At 37.5% G+C, this 23,974-nt stretch overlaps 1 protein-coding gene across 6 annotated transcripts in view; it reads right to left on the reverse strand.

Annotated features, from left to right (window-relative positions):
* The window catches only part of MYO9B (myosin IXB), a 597,798-nt gene extending 584,202 nt beyond the window's left edge, over positions 1–13,596 (reverse strand). For 4 of the 6 annotated variants that reach the window (XM_053702888.1, XM_053702886.1, XM_053702887.1 and 1 more), the window contains exon 1: positions 13,355–13,595. The gene's annotated coding sequence lies outside the window, so the exon portion shown is untranslated. Of the gene's footprint in view, positions 1–13,354 lie in introns of all 6 variants that reach the window. The other 2 variants (XM_053702890.1, XM_053702889.1) reach the window with 1 other exon arrangement.
* Between the last annotated feature and the right edge of the window lie 10,378 nt (positions 13,597–23,974).

Genomic DNA, 23,974 nt, shown 5'->3' on the forward strand with positions numbered 1-23,974 from the left:
AATTCTTTTTCCAGATCAATCTAGACTCCATACCCCATAATGGTAAAGCAAAAAACGAATTTTTGATACCTTTGCAAAATTATAAAAAGAATAAAATGGAATTATATTGACATAAGTATTTAGACCCTTTGCTATGCCACTTGAAATTTAGCTCAGGTGCATCCCATTTCTCTGGATTATCTTTGAGATGTTTCTACATTTTGATCAGAGTCCACCTATGGCATATTCAACTGATTGGACATGATTAGGAAAGGCTCATACCCATCAGGTCTCACAGCTGAAAATGCATATCAGAAGAAAAAACAAGCCATGAGGTCAAAAGAACTGCCTGCAGAGCTCACAGACATGATTGTGTTGTGGCACAGATCTGGGGAAGGCTAGAAAAAAAAAAATATTTGGCTGCATTAAAGTTCCCAAGAGCACAGTGACCTCCATAATTCTTAAATGGAAGAAGTTTGGAACAATAAGGACTCTTCCTATTGCTAACCACACTAAACAATTGAGGGGAAGGGGCCTTGGTAAGAGAGCGGACGAAGAAATCAATGGTCATTCTGGTTGAGATCCATAGATCGTGTGTGGAGATGGGAGAAACTTGCAGAAGGGCAACCATCACTACGAATCTGGGGGTTTTGGCATACTAAAGCCATCCCTCAGTGCAAGCCCACTTGCAATTTGCAAAAAAGCACATAAGACTCTCAGACTGTAAGAAACAAGATTCTCTGGTCTGACAAAACGAAGATTGAACTGTTTGGCCTCAATTCCAAGCGTCATGTCTAGAGGAAACCAGGTACTGCTCATCACCTGCACAATACCATCCCAACGGTGAAGCATGATGGGGGTGTTTTTCAGTGGCAGAGAGTAGGGGATTGGTAAGGGTTTCGGAAAAGCTGGACACAGCAAAATACAGAGATATTCTTAATGAAAACCCGGTCCAGAATGCTAAGGATTTCAGATTGGGCCAAAAACAGAATTTATGCTTACCTGATAAATTACTTTCTCTTGCGGTGTATCCAGTCCATGGATTCATCCTTTACTTGTGGGATATTCTCATTCCCTACAGGAAGTAGCAAAGAGAGCACACAGCAAAGCTGTCCATATAGCTCCCTCTCTAGCTCCACCCCCCAGTCATTCGACCAAAGGTTAGGAAGAAAAAGGAGAAACCATAGGGTGCAGTGGTGACTGTAGTTTAAACAAAAAAAATGTTTACCCGACTTAAATGCCAGGGCGGGCCGTGGACTGGATACACCGCAAGAGAAAGTAATTTATCAGGTAAGCATAAATTCTGTTTTCTCTTGCAAGGTGTATCCAGTCCACAGATTCATCCTTTACTTGTGGGATACCAATACCAAAGCTTTAGGACACGGATGAAGGGAGGGAACAAGACAGGTACCTTAAACGGAAGGCACCACTGCTTGCAAAACCTCTCTCCCAAAAATAGCCTCCGAAGAAGCAAAAGTATCGAATTTGTAAAATTTGGCAAAAGTATGCAGTGAAGACCAAGTCGCTGCCTTACAGATCTGTTCAACAGAAGCCTCAATTTTGAAAGCCCATGTGGAAGCCACTGCTCTGGTAGAATGAGCAGTAATTATTTCAGGAGGCTGCTGGCCAGTAGTCTCATAGGCCAAACGGATGATGCTTTTCAGCCAAAAGGAAAGAGAGGTAGCAGTCGCTTTCTGACCTCTCCTCTTACCAGAATAGATAACAAACAAGGAGGATGTTTGTCTGAAATCCTTAGTTGCATGTAAATAGAATTTTAAATCCCGAACTACATCAAGATTGTGTAATAGACGTTCCTTCTTCGAAGATGGATCAGGACACAGAGAAGGAACAACTATTTCCTGGTTAATATTCTTGTTAGAAACAACTTTAGGAAGAAAACCAGGCTTGGTACGCAAAACTACCTTATCTGCGTGGAACACCAGGTAAGGTGAATCACACTGTAAGGCAGATAATTCTGAAACTCTTCGAGCAGAAGAGATAGCTATCAAAAACAAAACCCCTTGAAGAACTGAAAGAACTAGATTCAAACTCCATGGCGGAGCCACAGGTTTATAGACAGGCTTGATTCGGACTAAAGCCTGAGCAAACGCTTGAACATCTGGTACCTCTGCCAGACGCTTGTGTAACAGGATAGAAAAAGCAGATATTTGTCCTTTTAAGGAACTAGCTGACAATCCTTTCTCCTGTCCTTCTTGGAGAAAGGACAATATCCTGTGAATCCTAATCTTACTCCATGAGTAACCCTTGGATTCACACCAACAAAGATATTTCCGCCATATCTTATGGTAGATTTTCCTGGTGACAGGCTTTCTAGCCTGAATCAGAGTATCTATAACTGACTCAGAGAACCCACGCTTTGATAGAATTAAGCGTTCAATCTCCAAGCAGTCAGACGTAGAGAAACTAAATTTGGATGCTTGAACGGACCCTGTATTAGAAGATCCTGCCTCATTGGCAGTGTCCATGGTGGGACAGATGACAAGTCCACTAGGTCTGCATACCAAGTCCTGCGTGGCCACGCAGGTGCTATCAGAATCACAGAAGCCTTCTCCTGCTTGATTCTGGCAACCAGACGCGGGAGGAGAGGAAACGGTGGATAAACATAAGCCAGATTGAAGGACCAAGGCGCTGCTAGAGCATCTATCAATACCGCCTTGGGATCCCGGGAGCTGGACCCGTAGAGAGGAAGTTTGGTGTTCTGACAGGACGCCATCAGATCCAACTCTGGGGTGCCCCATAGCTGAGTCAGCTGGGCAAATACCTCCGGGTGGAGTTCCCACTCCCCCGGGTGAAAAGTCTGACGACTTAGAAAATCCGCCTCCCAGTTGTCTACTCCTGGGATGTGAATTGCTGAGAGCTGGCAGGAGTGATCCTCCGCCCACCTGATAATTTTGGTTACTTCCGTCATCGCTAGGGAACTCTTTGTTCCCCCCTGATGATTGACATAAGCTACAGTCGTGATGTTGTCCGACTGAAATCTGATGAATTTGGCCGCAGCTAGTTGAGGCCATGCCTGAAGAGCGTTGAATATCGCCCTCAGTTCCAGAATGTTTATCGGGAGAAGAGTTTCTTCCCGAGACCATAAGCCCTGAGCTTTCAGGGAGTCCCAGACCGCACCCCAGCCTAACAGACTGGCGTCGGTCGTTACGATGATCCACTCTGGCCTGCGGAACATATTACTTGAGACAGGCGATCCTGAGACAACCACCAGAGAAGAGAATCTCTGGTCTCCTGGTCCAACTGAATTTGAGGAGATAAATCTGCATAATCCCCATTCCACTGTTTGAGCATGCATAGTTGCAGTGGTCTGAGGTGTATCCGAGCAAAAGGGACTATGTCCATTGCCGCAACCATTAGTCCGATTGTCTCCATGCACTGAGCCACAGATGGCCGAGGAATGGAATAAAGAGCTTGGCAAGTAGTAAAGAGTTTTAGCTTTTTGACCTCCGTCAGAAATATTTTCACTTTAAACCCCCGAGAGAGACCCTAGTGCTTAGAGCCAGCAAAGAGAATGACTGGGGGTGGAGCTAGAGGGGGAGCTATATGGACAGCTTTGCTGTGTGCTCTCTTTGCTACTTCCTGTAGGGAATGAGAATATCCCACAAGTAAAGGATGAATCCGTGGACTGGATACACCTTGCAAGAGAAAGGTACACCTTCCAACAGGACACTGACTCTAAGAACACAGCCAAGACAATGCAAGAGGCTTAGGGACAACTCTGTGAATATCCTTCAGTGGCCCAGCCAGAGCCCAGACTTTAACCCAATAGAACATCTCTGGAGAGACCTGAAAATGGCTGTCCACAGACGGTCCCCATTCAACCTAACAGAGCTTAGGAGGATCTGCAGAGAATGGCAGAAAATACACAATCCAGGTGTGCAAAGTTTATTACATCATACCCAAAAAGACTTGAGACTGTAATCACTGCCAAAGATGCTTCAACTAAGTCTGAATACTGGTCTCATTGTGATATTTGTTTGTTTTTTCTAATAAATTTGCAGTTATCAAAAAATCTGTTTTTTTACTTTGTCATTATGGGGTATGTAAAAAAGATTGATGTGAGAAAAAAAAAATTAAACCATTTTAGCATGTCTGCAACATAACAAAATGTGATAAGAATTTAAAATATTGAAAAAATACATATAAAGTTTTAGCCTCTAAGTAATGGTCAGTGCCATTTTATAACCTAGATTTAAAATCCTGTTCATATTTTATTGGACAGCTGTAAATGTCTCTTTAAAATACCAATGCATAAGGAAACCATGATTAGAATATAAGAAGTTTATGCATAGATATTTCCCACAAGGCAGAACATGCTGTGATCTGAGATCTCGTCGCAGAAAGTGCATCATGTCTGCAGAAAGAATGGGACACATGCAGGAACTGTTAGCGATTTAACTGGTGCTTTAGTGTAACTGCCCAATTTAAAAATGAGCTGCAGAAAAGTTTTCACTAAAAAAAAAATCTCATCGCAGAAAGTGAAAATAAGTTCTGCTTCTGGGGATATTTCAAGAAATGGTACCAAAGATTGTGATGTCACAGTGAACAAGGGGAAAGTTTATTGCAGGTCAGATTCACAAAAAGAGATTGTGATTGCAGTTTAGACACATGAAGTACTTGTTTTAGCCATGCTTCAAATTTTAAAGGGTTATTAAATGTACGCAACACAAATATACACACAGATACTGCAGAAATAAAAATGACTGGTGTATGCACATTTAAGCTTCTTGTCACTGACTCACTTAATATGTTCAGCTAGCTCCAAGCACTGCATTGTTGCTCCTTCGACAAAGGATACCAAGAGAATGAAGCAGATTTAAAACTATAAGTAAATTGCAAAGTTGTTTAAAATTGTATGTTCTGACTGAAACATAAAAAATGGGGTTTCATGTCCCTCTAAGGACAGATTTAAATAAGCTCCTGCATTGACCAAGCAATCACCGTGTAGAATGTTGCAGGACCCAGAAATTTCCTACATCCTACAAGACCAGTTTAGCCTCTCTAGGGACAATGGAAAACATACATATTTCAGAGTTTAATTACAGGAAAGGCAAGCAAAATAATAAAATGTACACACAATTTAACATTTTATGAGGAATTTAATTTCGAGTTTAACGTCCCTTTAACATAGTCTTCACTATTTTGGCTAAATGGTAACCTCTGTGGTGACAATCAATGCATTTAGATACAGATCATCATAAGTGCCACTAATTGATATTGATTTTGCCTTTGATACAATGCAGGGCTGGCTCTTACAAAAAAAGCTTTCTGTGGCCAATCTGCCTTACAAAACCATTTACTGTTTTTTGGCTTCACCCTACCCCCACTCTGTGACTCTGAAAATAACTGTCATATGTTTGCTGCAGTCTGCACTTAGACGCATCAAACAGTACCATAATAGACAGATGCAACATAACATTATGATGTAGAAATTATGATACAACTAAAAAAAAAATATTTAGTTTCACTATTTTGTTATAACATACTCAGATAAAAAAAAATAAAAAATCTATGTTGTCAGGATTTGTTATATTCAAGCTAATATAAAAACCAGGGTGGGTTCGATTTAAATCCAATTGATTTAAAAAGGGACAGTCTAGTCTAGAATATTTATTGTTTAAAAAGATAGATAATCCCTTTAATTACCTATTGCCCAGTTTTGCATAACCAACATTTTACCTCTGTGATTACATTGTATCTAAGCCTCTGCAGACTATTCCCTTATTTCCGTACTCTTGACAGACTTGCATTTTAGCCAATCAGTGCAGACTCATGAATAACTCCACAGGAGTGAGCACAAGGTTATCTATATGGCACACATGAATTCGTGCTGTCAAGCTGTGAAAAACTGCCAAAATGTACCGAGATAAGAGGCGTCTTAGAAATTAACATATGAGCCTACCTATGTTTAGCTTTTAAATAAGAATACCAAGAGAACAAGCAAATGATGATGAAAGTAAATTAGAACGTTGTTTAAAATTACATTCCCTATCTGAATCATGAAAGTTTAATTTTGACTAGACTGTCCCTTTAAATCACGATTTCAAGGGACAGTCAACCATAGAATTGTTATTGTTTTAAAAGATAGATAATCCCTTTATTACTCATTCCCCAGTTTTGCACAACCAACACAGTTATATTAATATATTTTTTACCTCTGTGATTACCTTGTATCTAGGAACCTTTTTCCAGGCCCCTGATCACATGACTTTTTATTTATTATCTATTGTCTTAAATTTAGCATTGTGTTGTGCTAGATCTTAAATAACCCCCTGTGCCTGTACACAGTGTTATCTATATGGCCCACGTGTACTTTCTGTCTCTTTGTGTTGAAAAGAGATTTAAAAGCCTGTGATAAGAGGCAGCCCTCAAAGGCTTAGAAATTAGCATATGAGCCTACCTATGTTTAGTTTAAACTAAGAATACCAAGAGAAAAAAGCAAATTTGATGATAAAAGTAAATTGGAAAGTTGATTAAAATTAAAAGTCCTATCTGAATAATGAAAGTTTAATTTATACTTGACTGTCCCTTTAAGTCATGGTTTTCATTGTTAGAATAATAACTTTCCTATTATCTTTCCAGTTATATCAGACCATTACTGAATGAAATTATTGGAAGGTGAACCATCTTCAAGTTTAATAGGTGACTCATTCATATTTGATTCAACTATTCAGCTAAACTTTATTGGAAGGAGAAAAAGAATGGATTACCTTAAAAAGGGAGTAAAACTTAAACTTTCATGATTCAGAGCGATTACTTCTGTTATCAAATATGTTTCGTTCACTTGGTATCTTTTAGTGAAGAGTAAAACTAGGTAGGCTCATAAGAGCTCAGGAGTGTGCACGTGTCTTTAGTACTCTATGGAAGCAGTGTTTTTATTTGAAGCTTTGTTATACAATGTTGCAAAACGCTGATGCCATAGAATACTAAAGACACATGCACACTCTTGAGCTCTTATGAGCCTACCTAGTTTTACTCTACAATTAAAAAAAAAATAACTTACCTTTGTTTAATTAATTAAAGTGCCCCTGTTTTTAAGATTTTTATATACCGGGCACTTATTCATTAAACTTTACAATCACTTTCATTTGAGATGCTTGCCCCTCACACTTAGGTCCTTGTGCAGATCTACTCCAAACAAACTTCTACTAAGTGAGCTTCTTCAAACTTAGTATGGGTTGATTCTGTGTACATACATTTACAGGATAACAAAGACATTAAAAAGGGACAGTAAAGTAAAAAAAAAAAAAAACTTTCATGATTCAGAAAAAAAAACATGCTATATTAAACAATGTTCCAATTTACATCTCTTATCTAATTTGCTTTGTTCTCTTGATATCCATTGTGGAACAGCATACATAAGTAGGCTCAGAAGCAATGCACTACTGTGAGCTAGCTGCTTGTCACGGTCTCACTCAATGTGTTCAGCTAGGCCTCAATAGAGCATCCTTCAACAAAGGATACCAAACGAATGAAGCAAATTTTACAATAGAAGTAAATCTGAAACCCAAAACTTTTTAGGATTTTAACCCTTTAAAGATCTATTTGTCAACTCTATTTGTTATATAACATGTTTGCTGTGAAGAAGGGGCATGTTATTTCTGAAGGCACAAATTCAGTTTTGAGCCCTATAAAAAAATAATATGTGATTATATCTTCAAGATAAAAAAAATTACCCCAAATAATCTGACAGAACCCTCTGGAAGAGCACGACATTGTGAATGTATTAATGGTATTAAAGAGACAGTCTACACCAGAATTTTTATTATTTTAAAAGATAGATAACCCCTTTATTACCCATTCCCCAGTTTTGCATAACCAACACAGTTATAATAATATACTTTTAACCTCTGATTATCTTGTATCTAAGCCTCTGCAAACTGCCCCTTTATTTCAGTTCTTTTGCAGACTTGCAGTTTAGCCAATCAGTGCCTGCTCCCAGATAACTTCACGTGCACGAGCACAGTGTTATCTATATGAAATACGTGAACTAACACCCTCTAGTGGTGAAAAACTGTTAAAATGCATTCTGAAAAGGAGGTGGCCTTCAAGGTCTAAGAAATTAGCATATGAACCTCCTAGGTTAAGCTTTCAACTAAGAATATGAAGAGAACAAAGCAAAATTGGTGATAAAAGTAAATTGGAAAATTATTTAAAATTACATGCCCTATCTGAATCATGAAAGTTTATTTTGGCCTAGACTGTCCCTTTAATTTACCAAAACTAAACATTACAACCCTGAATATACAGCATCTTGCTACATAATTAAAAGCTAAACTATATTTCAGGATGAATAACCTTTCAGATAACATTCTAAATATAAACTATAATTTAGATTGATTGTTTCCTCAAAAAGCATTTTATTTAAAAAAATAAATCCTATTTAAATAAAAAAAAAAATTACATATATATATATATATATATAAAAAAATTATTTATTTATTTTTTTAAAAACATTGATTTTTATCCACCCTGATAAAAACTGACAGAGGAGCCTCATGGCCACTATTCATTAGTTTATAGATAAACACACCGGAAATGACAGTAAGGATGATGGTTGCCTGAAGGATCCCTTTAGGGCAGATTAAACCAGTGTTGGTTAACAGAAGACATGAATTAATAATCCCTTTATACAAAAAGCTGAATATTTTATCCAATGTGGTTTTATACTTGTAGGTAGGAAGGAAGGTTTAGCATATTGGTTATGCAGGTGCCAACTTCAACACATAGTTATTTCACGTTTAAAAGTGACAGTAAAGACATTTCTATTGTATTGCTATAGAATAAAACAGGGATCGTCAAATCTGTTTAAAATTTAGTAGCCTGTAAGAATATTTCAAAGCCAGGCAATGGTATATGTATGGAGAATAACCAAATAAATTAAGAGCCAGGTGTACAATTCTAGGAGCCAGTGGATCCCTGGCTGCTGGTTGGTCGAACCCTGGAACAACATATCAACCAAGTCATTCTATTTCTAAAATAGATTCATAACTTGTTTGCTACAATTGTTTTTCAAAAGAAAAACTTTACCCACCTCTTGCCTTATTTGGGGAAGCAAATCCTGGATTGTCTGTGCAAACTACAAGGCTAGTCAGTAATATTGTTAGTATAAAGTGTTTTGTTTTGCAGCAGTTAGTATTAAAGACGCAAGGTGCATTTCCAGCTCAGAAGACTAGAAAATACACAAAAAGAGGGGCAAAATAAATCATAAAAAGTATTTTCTAAAGCTATTATGCACAACTAAACATATTTTATCAAAATCTCAAGGTGTTTTCTGTCCCTTGGGGAAAAAAAATAAATAAAAAAAACTTCTGAGGGATCAATGTCTTCATTCATTATTTGGCTGGATGTTGTTTTACTTTTCCAGGTCAGAGCTTGGAGTTTCTTTTGCAGCTATTGCCAAACGTATAAACAGACAGGAGGAGGAGGAGACAACTTAGTAGACACATGTGGTGTCAGAAAAGAACACAAGAGGAAGTGATTCACTGAAAAGTGAATCAACCGATACCAAAAAAAGATATTGCAGGATTTTAATTTTTTTCTGGTAGAAAAGCAAATGCAGCCCACTTTCTGTAAAAAATTCTGCAACTGTAAAAAGAAAGCAAATCTTCAAATCCCTTCATTTCTGTGTTTCCCATTCCAGAGATCTGCCCAGAGATCTCCTGTGATTGAGAAACAATATACACTGTCAACCTATCAGGTAACATCTAACAATGCCACTGTTGTTGTATCAAAAAGGCCATTGGTGAAAAGATTTAAGCAACATAATATCAGGGAGGTGATAATTGCTAGAGGGGTACAGTTATGGTTTTAATACTAGAAAATTATGATAGCCAAAGTTTCTGGCTCTTAAAATTTGTGGGCCGACTCCTAGTTTTTTGAACCCTACTTTATTTATTGCATCCCCTGTATAAGAATGTGAAATCAGGGCTTTTAAGATGTAAACTTGATAAGAACAGAAATAAAGTATATAGATACTTTACAATAGCATAAAAGAAAATGCAGAGTCTATTGTGTTAGATCATTTTATTAGCCTATTGCTTGCATATAACTGGGTTAAAGACATAGTTAAAGTCTGATCCAAAGCAGCAGTGGACTACTGGGAACTAGCTGAACACACCTTGTGAGTCAATGACAAGAGGAATACATGTGCAGCCATCAATCAGCAGCTAGCTCTTAGTAGAGCACTGCAGCTCCCAAGACTACCTTGGACCACTCAATGCAGTATAATCACATAATTAACAAGTGCATAATAAAAAGACAATGCAATAACACCTACTTTGAATTTCAAATAAGAAGTAGATTTTTTTCTGACAAATTTATTTTTTCTCCCATTTTCCGGCCCCTTGTATCATGTGACAGACATCAGCCAATCACAGACTAGTATACGTTCACCCTGTAAAATTGTAGGATCTTGTTCCCCAGAAAGTGTACATCACCATTATACGGATGGCATCAAATTCAATTTATACAGTAGTTTTACAAATTTATCATGCAGCAAAAATATTAGAGACAGCTAATAAAGTTTGTATACAGATTATATCTAGAATACACCAAAATAATAATAATAATAATAATGTTAGAAAGTTGCTCTATCAATGAGAAAAAATGCAAAGTATGATATCTCCTTAAAAGGTGAACTAAACACTTTGAGATTGTAATATAATATATTTTCTTGTGTGACTTTACATGCCTAAGCCTGCCACATATCTGGCCGTAAACTGGCCTCAGAAGGGTTGATCTGATAAAAAGCTGCAAAGCAGTGACACTTGACAGTGACAGGCCTTCTCTAGTCCAGACAGTCTCTCAAATAAGTCTAGTGATGGGGGGGGGGTTGGTTACTGAAAAACAATTGCAGCAAACACTGTGTTAATGCATTCCAAAAATCCACAATTACATAGTATGTAAATAATGAAAAACTACAAACAAATCTTGTGTTAACAGTGCCTTTAAAATCGAAGCCAATAACATAAATGAAAAGAGGTACACTAAAACATGTATGCCAGCATTAACATCAGAGTGCTCATGTAAGGAAAAGTAAACATATTGAGATTTTTATATAAAATGTTTAGTTATGCATATTTTTTTTTGCCACTTATGTCATTTACCTCTAAAAATTACGATTACTTATGAAAATTACAACTTGAAATGCACCATGCTGACTTCTCAAGGCTAACACTGCTACATATATTTCCCTAATTGCCTTTAACAGACCATGACTGCAAAACAAAGTACTTTGTACTAACAGTATAACCTGGCCCACAGACTAAAGCCCAGATTGGTGCCTCTAAGTAAGACAAATGGTGGGTGCAGTTTGGCTATTGAAAAACATTTGCCATTAAAATTATGTTAAAGTGAATGTAAAGTTTGCGGAATGAGTGACCGGTTTTTAAAAATCCTATTAAAAACAGGGGCACTTTCATTAATCAAACTTTACATTTCACTGCTTTTGTTAAAATACTTATCTTTTAATCTTGAAAGCCGCTCCAGCACTTCTCCAGCCCGTCGCAAGCCTCATCATACGTCAGCAATGACGATTCCGGCATCCTCCAATCACGGCTCCCCCCCTGGGGGAATCATTGCCTAAAGCAACATTGTGATTGGAGGAAGGCCGGGATTATCATTTCTAAAGTAGGAAGAGGCTTGTGACGGACAGGTGAAGCGCGCTGGAGAGCGGCTTTCACAAAGAAAAAGAAAGTATTTTAACAAAACCAGTGAAATGTAAAGTTTGATGAATGAAAGTGCCTCTGTTTTTAATAGGATTATTAAAAACCGGGCACTGGTTCATCAAAATTAACATTCACTTTAATTTGTTTCAAAAACATTTCGATTAGGCTGTTATGTTATTTTATAGCAACACAAGATTAATCTCTGGTAATTAAAAGGTGTTTACTGTCCCTTTAATAAGAGTCATGTAATGATGTCTAAAAATTAGTGGCTAATGTCAGAATGTCAACTGTCAACATCTGCAGGGACACCACAACACTGCTAAAACAATGGGAAGTGACTGCTGTTAGTGAATATTAGCATTCAATACTATAAATCTGCAGGCCATGACAAAAAAAAGTAACTAGGATGTCTTTCCTACTGGAGCAACCTACTACAATGATGGAACAATTGACCAGCAAGAAATCAAACAGTTAATGCACATGTCAAAATGTGAGAAGTTAATTTAAATAAAAAAAAAAAAAAAAAAAAAAAGAAGAAGAATGAGAGAGAGAAATTTTATGGTCTGGCAAAGGTTTTCGTTGTAGTAAAATTACAAAGTACCAACTCCCTAATTATTGTCTGAAAGCACATATCTAATTAGTCTTTCTGAAATCCAGGCCTGGACAGCACAACCAGGGCAGACATACACAGGAAGCAAGGTCTGCCTAAACACACAAAGCCTTAAATAGGGATCTGCTCAATCGGCTAACTGCTGCACAGCAAAACTTCTCAAACGCCTATCTCTTCTTTCTTGTCAATGCACACTGTGCTTTAGTTCAGATTGAAAATTCTTCAATCGGTTATAAAAGCTCATTTTAACCAGGTTGGTGGATCAAACTATACGAGTCCTATTTACCTTTGTATACAGTAAGAACAGTAATGGCAAAAAGTTATGTCAGTGTATAAGTAAGGCCTTTAACCTCTTTACTCAGCTTAGAAATGTGTTTCTACATACTTCTGCTTCTTATTAACCACAGCCTACGAACACTATCAAATTGTGTTGATGAGTAAATAAAAAGTACCCCATTTCTTGCTTCCTGTATTAATCTAAAAGTAGAGCACAAAATATCCAAAATAAGAATACCTTTTTTTTAAAAAAAAAAGCAACAACAAAAACACCATATCTGTTGGTTGCTTGGCGTGTTTTTGGCTATAAAGAATTTGCAGGAAACCAGGGAAAAGTCTTAATAAAGACATGTTTTACACTAAAATTGTTTAGGCAATAAATTCAAAGATTTTAAAAGCCATGGTTTCCAGTTTTCTAGTTCCACTTTGATGATAAGCATTTAATGCTTCCCAAACTTTATTTTAAAAATGCATGTTTTTAGCCACATTATGCATAATATAATATATGCACAATGGCTTACATATCTTGTGAGTGTCAGAACTCAAAGTGTGTCTGTGTGTATATATATATATATATATATATATATATATATATATATATATATATATATACACACACATACATACATACATGTATACATACTCCTAAAAATGTTCCTTAATATTCTGGGTGGGTCACAAGGTGTATATATATATATATATATATATATATATATATATATATATATAAAACAAATAATAGTAATAATAAAAAGTTTAAGTGACCTAAACCAACAACTATAGGCTTATATGCACTCACCTTATGCAATCCCATGTCTCTTTGCGATTTGTGTCATCCTCCTTTGGTATACAGGGATTTAGCAGCACCTTATGCACAGTATGTGCCCCTCTGCGTAGTCAACCCCAGGGGTAAGTTAAAAGTATGGTTTGCTCCCTCCACCTTCCTAACATCTCTCCTTCCCTTTCTTTTTCCCCTCCCTGTCTATTATTTCTTCCCTCCCCCTCTATCTCTCTCTCTTGCACATTCTCTCCCTCCTACATGACTTCCTCCTAGTGACGTCACACGCCACAACCTAAGCTCACGGGAGGCTCCACGTCTCGAGTCCTCCACTACCACCGAGAGGTAACCCAGAACGTCTTCAGACGTCTCATTTGCCAAGGAGGAAAGAGAATGTGTAATTGCGCTTCTGTACCATAGAGAAATGAGCATAGCTTTTATTATTATTTATTATTATTATTAGTCTGGACTCTAATAAGCGGGAAACGAGAATATCTTGGCAGAAATGGAAATGAGACTTATAGGATAATTTAGCAAGTCACTTGTCTTTAATTTTCTCATGGATGCATTTGTATGCTCGAATAACTGAATGTATGTACATTTATATGTTTTTATCTATTAAAAGATTATTTTAGTAACTTCATTAACGCAATTAACAGTTTAATACTTTAAGCCATGACAAGCAATATTTGTGACACGACAAGGAAGTTGGTTTCTTATTCAAGCTGTTTCTTATTCGTGAAATTCTGTTTCTTATTCATGGAAGTTGGTTTCTTATTCAATTTTTTGTCAGACTGCTTTAAATTGACTTTAAAATAAAAAAATAGGTTTTATTAAAATAATAATATGATTCATATAATGTAGTTACACAGAGGTGGAATCTCTTTATATAACAATTAGATATACAAACTTGATAAAAGGGCATACGTTGGCACCAATACAAATATTACTATTTTTAATAAGTAACATATATTTTCAAAGGGTTAATAACCATTGGGCCACTGATTTCACTATGAATTTATACAGGGTAGATACCCCTCCATGTCATGCAATTATTTTTAGCCTGGCCCAATGGTGTTTTTGGCACAGAAATTGATGCCAACCCTGGCATAGGCGACATATTTCTCGTTTTGAATAAGTAACATATATTTTCAAAGGGTTAATAACCATTGGGCCACTGATTTCAATATAAATATATACAGGTTAGATCTCCCTCCATGACATGCAATTGTTTTTAGCCTGGCCCAATGGTGTTTTGGGCACAGAAATTGATGCCAACCCTGGCATAGATAACATAATTCTCATTTTTGAATAAGTAACAGATACTTTCAAAGGGTTAATAACCATTGGGCCACTGATTTCACTATCAATATCTACAGGGTAGATGCCCCTCCATGCCATGCAATTGTTTTTAGCTTGGCCCAATGGTGTTTCGGGCACAGAAATTGATGCCAACCCTGGCATAGGTGAATATTTCTCGTTTTGAATAAGTAACAGATATTTTCAAAGGGTTAATAACCATTGGGCCACTGATTTCAATATAAATATATACAGGTTAGATTTCCCTCCATGACATGCAATTGTTTTTAGCCTGTCCCAATGGTGTTTTGGGCACAGAAATTGATGCCAACACTGGCAGAGATAACATAATTCTCATTTTTGAATAAGTAACAGATATTTTCAACGGGTTAATAACCATTGGGCCACTGATTTCACTATGAATATCTACAGGGTAGATCCCCCTCCATGCCATGCAATTGTTTTTAGCCTGGCCCAATGGTGTTTTTGGCACATAAATTGATGCCAACCCTGGCATAGGTGACATAATTCTCATTTTTGAATAAGTAACAGATACTTTCAAAGGGTTAATAACCATTGGGCCACTGATTTCACTATGAATATATACAGGGCAGATCCCCTTCCATGATATGCAATTGTTTTTAGCCTGGCCCAATTGTGTTTCGAGCACAGAAATTGATTCTAACACTGGCATAGGTGACATAATTCTCATTTTGAATAAGTAACAGATATTTTCAAAGGGTTAATAACCATTGGGCCACTGATTTCACTATGAATTTATACAGGGTAGATCCCCCTCCATGTCATGCAATTGTTTTTAGCCTGGCCCAATGGTGTTTTTGGCACAGAAATTGATGCCAACCCTGGCATAGGCGACATATTTCTCGTTTTGAATAAGTAACAGATATTTTCAAAGGGTTAATAACCATTGGGCCACTGATTTCAATATAAATATATACAGGTTAGATCTCCCTCCATGACATGCAATTGTTTTTAGCCTGGCCCAATGGTGTTTTGGGCACAGAAATTGATGCCAACCCTGGCATAGATAACATAATTCTCATTTTTGAATAAGTAACAGATACTTTCAAAGGGTTAATAACCATTGGGCCACTGATTTCACTATCAATATCTACAGGGTAGATGCCCCTCCATGCCATGCAATTGTTTTTAGCCTGGCCCAATGGTGTTTCGGGCACAGAAATTGATGCCAACCCTGGCATAGGTGAATATTTCTCGTTTTGAATAAGTAACAGATATTTTCAAAGGGTTAATAACCATTGGGCCACTGATTTCAATATAAATATATACAGGTTAGATTTCCCTCCATGACATGCAATTGTTTTTAGCCTGTCCCAATGGTGTTTTGGGCACAGAAATTGATGCCAACACTGGCAGAGATAACATAATTCTCATTTTTGAATAAGTAACAGATATTTTCAAAGGGTTAATAACCATTGAGCCACTGATTTCACTATGAATATATACAGGGCAGATCCCCTTCCATGACAGGCAATTGTTTTTAGCCTGACCCAATTGTGTTTCGGGCACAGAAATTGATGCCAACACTGGCATAGGTGACATAATTCTCATTTTTGAATAAGTAACAGATATTTTCAAAGGGTTAATAACCATTGGGCCACTGATTTCACTATGAATATATACAGGGCAGATCCCCTTCCATGACATGCAATTGTTTTTAGCCTGGCCCAATTGTGTTTCAGGCACAGAAATAGATGCCAACACTGGTATAGGTGACATAATTATTTTTGAATAAGTAACAGATATTTTCAAAGGGTTAATAACCATTAGGCCACTGATTTCACTATGAATTTATACAGGGTAGATCCCCCTCCATGTCATGCAATTGTTTTTAGCCTGGCCCAATGGTGTTTTTGGCACAGAAATTGATGCCAACCCTGGCATAGGTGAATATTTTTCGTTTTGAATAAGTAACAGATATTTTCAAAGGGTTAATACCCATTGGGCCACTGATTTCCATATAAATAAATACAGGCTAGATTTCCCTCCATGACATGCAATTGTTTTTAGCCTGGCCCAATGGTGTTTTTGGCACAGAAATTGATGCCAACACTGGCAGAGATAACATAATTCTCATTTTTGAATAAGTAACAGATATTTTCAAACGGTTAATAACCATTGGGCCACTGATTTCAATATAAATATATACAGGTTAGATCTCCCTCCATTACATGCAATTGTTTTTAGCCTGGCCCAATGGTGTTTTGGGCACAGAAATTGATACCAACACTGGCATAGGTGCTCTAATTCTCATTTTTGAATAAGTAACAGATATTTTCAAAGGGTTAAAAACCATTGGGCCACTGATTTCACTATGCAAATATACAGGGTAGATCCCCTTCCATGACATGCAATTGTTTTTAGCCTGGCCCAATGGTGTTTTGGCACAGAAATTGATGCCAACCCTGGCATAGATAACATTATTCTCATTTTTGAATAAGTAACATATATTTTCAAAGGGTTAATAACCATTGGGCCACTGATTTCAATATAAATATATACAGGTTAGATCTCCCTCCATGACATGCAATTGTTTTTAGCCTTTCCCAATGGTGTTTTGGGCACAGAAATTGATGCCAACCCTGGCATAGGTGCTCTAATTCTCAATTTTTAAAATGTAACATATATTTTCAAAGGGTTAATAACCATTGGGCCACTGATTTCACTATGCATATATACAGGGTAGATCCCCCTCCAAGACATGCAATTGTTTTTAGCTTGGCCCAATGGTGTTTCGGGCACAGAAATTGATGCCAACACTGGCATAGGTGACATAATTCTCATTTTTTAATAAGTAACATATATTTTCAAAGGGTTAATAACCATTGGGCCACTGATTTCACTATGAATTTATACAGGGTAGATGCCCCTCCATGCCATGCAATTGTTTTTAGCCTGACCCAATGGTGTTTTTGGCACAGAAATTGATGCCAACTCTGGCATAGATAACATAATTCTCATTTTTGAATAAGTAACAGATATTTTCAAAGGGTTAATAACCATTGGGCCACTGATTTCACTATGAATATCTACAGGGTAGATTTCCCTCCATGACATGCAATTGTTTTTAGCCTGGCCCAAGGGTGTTTTTGGCACAGAAATTGATGCCAACCCTGGCATAGATAACATAATTCTCATTTTTGAATAAGTAACAGATATTTTCAAAGGGTTAATAACCATTGGGCCACTGATTTCACTATGAATATCTACAGGGTAGATTCCCCTCCATGCCATGCAATTGTTTTTAGCCTGACCCAATGGTGTTTTTGGCACAGAAATTGATGCCAACCCTGGCATAGGTGACATAATTCTCATTTTTGAATACGTAACAGATATTTTCAAAGGGTTAATAACCATTGAGCCACTGATTTCACTATGAATATATACAGGGCAGATCCCCTTCCATGACATGCAATTGTTTTTAAAATTAAGTAGTTTTCCAGCCTCCAGTCAAGTTAAAAAGACCTTTATTAATTTCTTACAGGGTCCATCACATCAACCAACAACGTTTCAAACCTATTCCAGGTTCTTAATCATGAGACATGATTAAGAACCTGGAATAGGTTTGAAACGTTGTTGGTTGATGTGATGGACCCTGTAAGAAATTAATAAAGGTCTTTTTAACTTGACTGGAGGCTGGAAAACTACTTAATTTTGAATACATATTGGGGTTTGGCTAACCCTTTCCTGTGCCCCAGAAAGGAAAAGAGAGGTGCTGTCTTTCACCATTTTCATATAATGCAATTGTTTTTAGCCTGACCCAATTGTGTTTCGGGCACAGAAATTGATGCCAACACTGGCATAGGTGACATAATTATAATTTTTTAATAAGTAACAGATATTTTCAAAGGGTTAATAACCATTGGGCCACTGATTTCGATATGAATTTATACAGGGTAGACCCCACTCCATGTCATGCAATTGTTTTTAGCCTGGCCCAATGGTGTTTTTGGCACAGAAATTGATGCCAACCCTGGCATAGGTGAATATTTCTCGTTTTGAATAAGTAACAGATATTTTCAAAGGGTTAATAACCATTGGGCCACTGATTTCACTATGAATATATACAGGGCAGATCCCCTTCCATGACATGCAATTGTTTTTAGCCTGGCCCAATTGTGTTTCGGGCACAGAAATTGATGCCAACACCGGCAGAGATAACATAATTCTCATTTTTGAATAAGTAACAGATATTTTCAAAGGGTTAATAACCATTGGGCCACTTATTTCACTATGAAAATATACAGGGCAGATCCCCCTCCATGCCATGCAATTGTTTTTTCCTAGCTCAATGGTGTTTTTGGCACAGAAATTGATGCCAACCTTGGCATAAGTGACATCATTCTAACTTTTGAAAAAGTAACAGATATTTTCAAAGGGTTAATAACCAATGGGCCACTGATTTCACTATGAATATCTACAGGGTAGATCCCCCTCCATGCCATGCAATTGTTTTTAGCCTGGCCCAATGGTGTTTTTGGCTCATAAATTGATGCCAACCCTGGCATAGGTGACATAATTCTCATTTTTGGATAAGTAACAGATACTTTCAAAGGGTTAATAACCATTGGGCCACTGATTTCACTATGAATATATATAGGGCAGATCCCCCTCCATGCCATGCAATTGTTTTTAGCCTGGCCCAATGGTGTTTTTGGCACATAAATTGATGCCAACCCTGGCATAGATAACATATTTCTCATTTTTTAATAAGTAACAGATATTTTCAAAGGGTTAATAACCATTGGGCAACTGATTTCACTATGAATATCTACAGGGTAGAGGCCCCTCCATGCCATGCAATTGTTTTTAGCCTGGCCCAATGGTTTTTTTGGCACAGAAATTGATGCCAACCCTGGCATAGATAACATAATTCTCATTTTTGAATAAGTAACAGATATTTTCAAAGGGTTAATTACCAATGGGCCACTGATTTCACCATGAATATCTACAGGGTAGATGCCCCTCCATGCCTTGCAATTGTTTTTAGCTTGGCCCAATGGTTTTTTTGGCACAGAAATTGATGCCAACCCTGGCATAGGTGACATAATTCTCATTTTTTAATAAGTAACAGATATTTTCAAAGGGTTAATAACCATTGGGCCACTGATTTCACTATGCATATATACAGGGTAGATCCCCCTCCATGACATGCAGTTGTTTTTAGCCTGGCCCAATTGTGTTTCGGGCACAGAAATTGATGCCAACCCTGGCATAGGTGACATAATTCTCATTTTTGAATAAGTAACAGATATTTTCAAAGGGTTAATAACCATTGGGCCACTGATTTCACTATGCATATATACAGGGTAGATCCCCCTCCATGACATGCAGTTGTTTTTAGCCTGGCCCAATTGTGTTTTGGGCACAGAAAATGATGCCAACCCTGGCATAGGTGACATAATTCTCATTATTGAATAAGTAACAGATATTTTCAAAGGGTTAATAACCATTGGGCCACTGATTTCACTATGAATTTATACAGGGTAGATCCCCCTCCATGTCATGCAATTGTTTTTAGCCTGGCCCAATGGTGTTTTTGGCACAGAAATTGATGCCAACACTGGCATAGGTGAATATTTCTCGTTTTGAATAAGATAAGTAACAGATATTTTCAAAGGGTTAATAACCATTGGGCCACTGATTTCAATATAAATATATACAGGTTAGATCTCCCTCCATGACATCCAATTGTTTTTAGCCTGGCCCAATGGTGTTTTTGGCACAGAAATTGATGCCAACACTGGCATAGGTGAATATTTCTCGTTTTGAATAAGTAACAGATATTTTCAAAGGGTTAATAACCATTGGGCCACTGATTTCACTATGCATATATACAGGGTAGATCCCCCTCCATGACATGCAATTGTTTTTAGCCTGGCCCAATAGTGTTTCAGGCACAGAAATTGATGCCAACACTGGCATAGGTGACATAATTCTCATTTTTTAATAAGTAACAGATATTTTCAAAGGGTTAATAACCATTGGGCCACTGATTTTGCCATGAATTTATACAGGGTAGACCCCCCTCCATGTCATGCAATTGTTTTTAGCCTGGCCCAACAGTGTTTTTGGCACAGAAATTGATGCCAACACTGGCATAGGTGACATATTTCTCGTTTTGAATAATTAACAGATATTTTCAAAGGGTTAATAACCATTGGGCCACTGATTTCAATATAAATATATACAGGTTAAATCTCCCTCCATGACATGCAATTGTTTTTAGCCTGGCCCAATGGTGTTTTAGGCACAGAAATTGATGCCAAAAACACCATTGGGCCAGGCTAAAAACAATTGCATGGCATGGAGGGGGATCTACCCTGTAGATATTCATGGTGAAATCAGTGGCCCAGTGGTTATTAACCCTTTGAAAGTATCTGTTACTTATTCAAAAATGAGAATTATGTTATCTATGCCAGGGTTGGCATCAATTTCTGTGCCAAAAACACCATTGGGCCAGGCTAAAAACAATTGCATGGCATGGAGGGGGATCTGCCCTGTATATATTCAAAGTGAAATCAGTGGCCCAATGGTTATTAACCCTTTGAAAGTATTTGTTACTTATTCAAAAATGAGAATTATGTCACCTATGCCAGGGTTGGCATCAATTTCTGTGCCAAAAACACCATTGGGCCAGGCTAAAAACAATTGCATGGCATGGAGGGGGATCTACCCTGTTGATATTCATAGTGAAATCAGTGGCCCAATGGTTATTAACCCTTTGAAAGTATCTGTTACTTATTCAAAAATGAGAATTATGTTATCTATGCCAGGGTTGGCATCAATTTCTGTGCCAAAAACACCATTGGGCCAGGCTAAAAACAATTGCATGGCATGGAGGGGGATCTACCGTGTATATATTCATAGTGAAATCAGTGGCCCAATGGTTATTAACCCTTTGAAAATATATGTTACTTATTCAAAAATGAGAATTAGAGCACCTATGCCAGTGTTGGCATAAATTTCTGTGCCCAAAACACCATTGGGCAAGGCTAAAAACAATTGCATGACATGGAGGGGGATCTACCCTGTATAAATTCATAGTGAAATCAGTGGCCTAAGGGTTATTAACCCTTTGAAAATATCTGTTACTTATTCAAAAATGTGAATTATGCCACCTATGCCAGTGTTGGCATCAATTTCTGTGCCCAAAACACAATTGAGCCGGGCTAAAAACAATTGCATGTCATGGAGGGGGATCTACCCTGTAGATTTTCATAGTGAAATCAGTGGCCCAATGGTTAATAACCCTTTGAAAATTTATGTTACTTATTCAAAACGAGAAATATGTCACCTATGCCAGGGTTGGCATCAATTTCTGTGCCTAAAACACCATTGGGCCAGGCTAAAAACAATTGCATGACATGGAGGGGGATCTACCCTGTATAAATTCATAGTAAAATCAGTGGCCCAATGGTTATTAACCCTTTGTAAATATCTGTTACTTATTCAAAAATGAGAATTATGTTACCTATGCCAGGGTTGGTATCAATTTATGTGCCCAAAACACAATTGGGCCAGGCTAAAAACAATTGCATGACATGGAGGGGCATCTACCCTGTATAAATTCATAGTGAAATCAGTGGCCCAATGGTTATTAACCCTTTGAAAATATCTGTTACTTATTCAAAAATGAGAATTAGCGCACCTATGCCAGTGTTGGCATCAATTTCTGTGACCGAAACACCATTGGGCCAGGCTAAAAACAATTGCAAGACATGAAGGGGGATCTACCCTGTATATATGCATAGTGAAATCAGTGGCCCAATGGTTATTAACCCTTTGAAAATATCTGTTACTTATTCAAAAATGAGAATTATGTCACCTATGCCAGGGTTGGCATCAATTTCTGTGACAAAAACACCATTGGGCCAGGCTAAAAACAATTGCATGTCATGGAAGGGGATCTGCCCTGTATATATTCATAGTGAAATCAGTGGCCCAATGGTTATTAACCCTTTGAAAATATCTGTTACTTATTCAAAAATGAGAATTATGTCACCTATGCCAGGGTTGGCATCAATTTCTGTGACAAAAACACCATTGGGCCAGGCTAAAAACAATTGCATGTCATGGAAGGGGATCTGCCCTGTATATATTCATAGTGAAATCAGTGGCCCAATGGTTATTAACCCTTTGAAAATATCTGTTACTTATTCAAAAATGAGAATTATGTCACCTATGCCAGGGTTGGCATCAATTTCTGTGACAAAAATACCATTGGGCCAGGCTAAAAACAATTGCATGTCATGGAAGGGGATCTGCCCTGTATATATTCATAGTGAAATCAGTGGCCCAATGGTTATTAACCCTTTGAAAATATCTGTTACTTATTCAAAAATGAGAATTATGTCACCTATGCCAGGGTTGGCATCAATTTCTGTGACAAAAACACCATTGGGCCAGGCTAAAAACAATTGCATGGCATGGAGGGGCATCTACCCTGTAGATATTGATAGTGAAATCAGTGGCCCAATGGTTATTAACCCTTTGAAAGTATCTGTTACTTATTCAAAACGAGAAATATGTCACCTATGCCAGGGTTGGCATCAATTTCTGTGCCTAAAACACCATTGGGTCAGGCTAAAAACAATTGCATGACATGGAGGGGCATCTACCCTGTATAAATTCATAGTGAAATCAGTGGCCCAATGGTTATTAACCCTTTGAAAATATCTGTTACTTATTCAAAAATGAGAATTATGTCACCTATGCCAGTGTTGGCATCAATTTCTGTGGCCGAAACACAATTGGGCCAGGCTAAAAACAATTGCATGTCATGGAAGGGGATCTGCCCTGTATATATTCATAGTGAAATCAGTGGCCCAATGGTTATTAACCCTTTGTAAATATCTGTTACTTATTCAAAAATGAGAATTATGTTACCTATGCCAGGGTTGGCATCAATTTCTGTGCCCAAAACACCATTGGGCCAGGCTAAAAACAATTGCATGACATGGAGGGGCATCTACCCTGTATAAATTCATAGTGAAATCAGTGTCCCAATGGTTATTAACCCTTTGAAAATATCTGTTACTTATTCAAAAATGAGAATTAGAGCACCTATGCCAGTGTTGGCATCAATTTCTGTGACCGAAACACCATTGGGCCAGGCTAAAAACAATTGCAAGACATGAAGGGGGATCTACCCTGTATATATTCATAGTGAAATCAGTGGCCCAATGGTTATTAACCCTTTGAAAATATCTGTTACTTATTCAAAAATGAGAATTATGTCACCTATGCCAGTGTTGGCATCAATTTCTGTGCCCGAAACACCATTGGGCCAGGCTAAAA

The sequence above is a fragment of the Bombina bombina genome, chromosome 2 (assembly GCF_027579735.1).
Source record: "Bombina bombina isolate aBomBom1 chromosome 2, aBomBom1.pri, whole genome shotgun sequence".
Taxonomy (NCBI): Eukaryota; Metazoa; Chordata; class Amphibia; order Anura; family Bombinatoridae; genus Bombina; species Bombina bombina.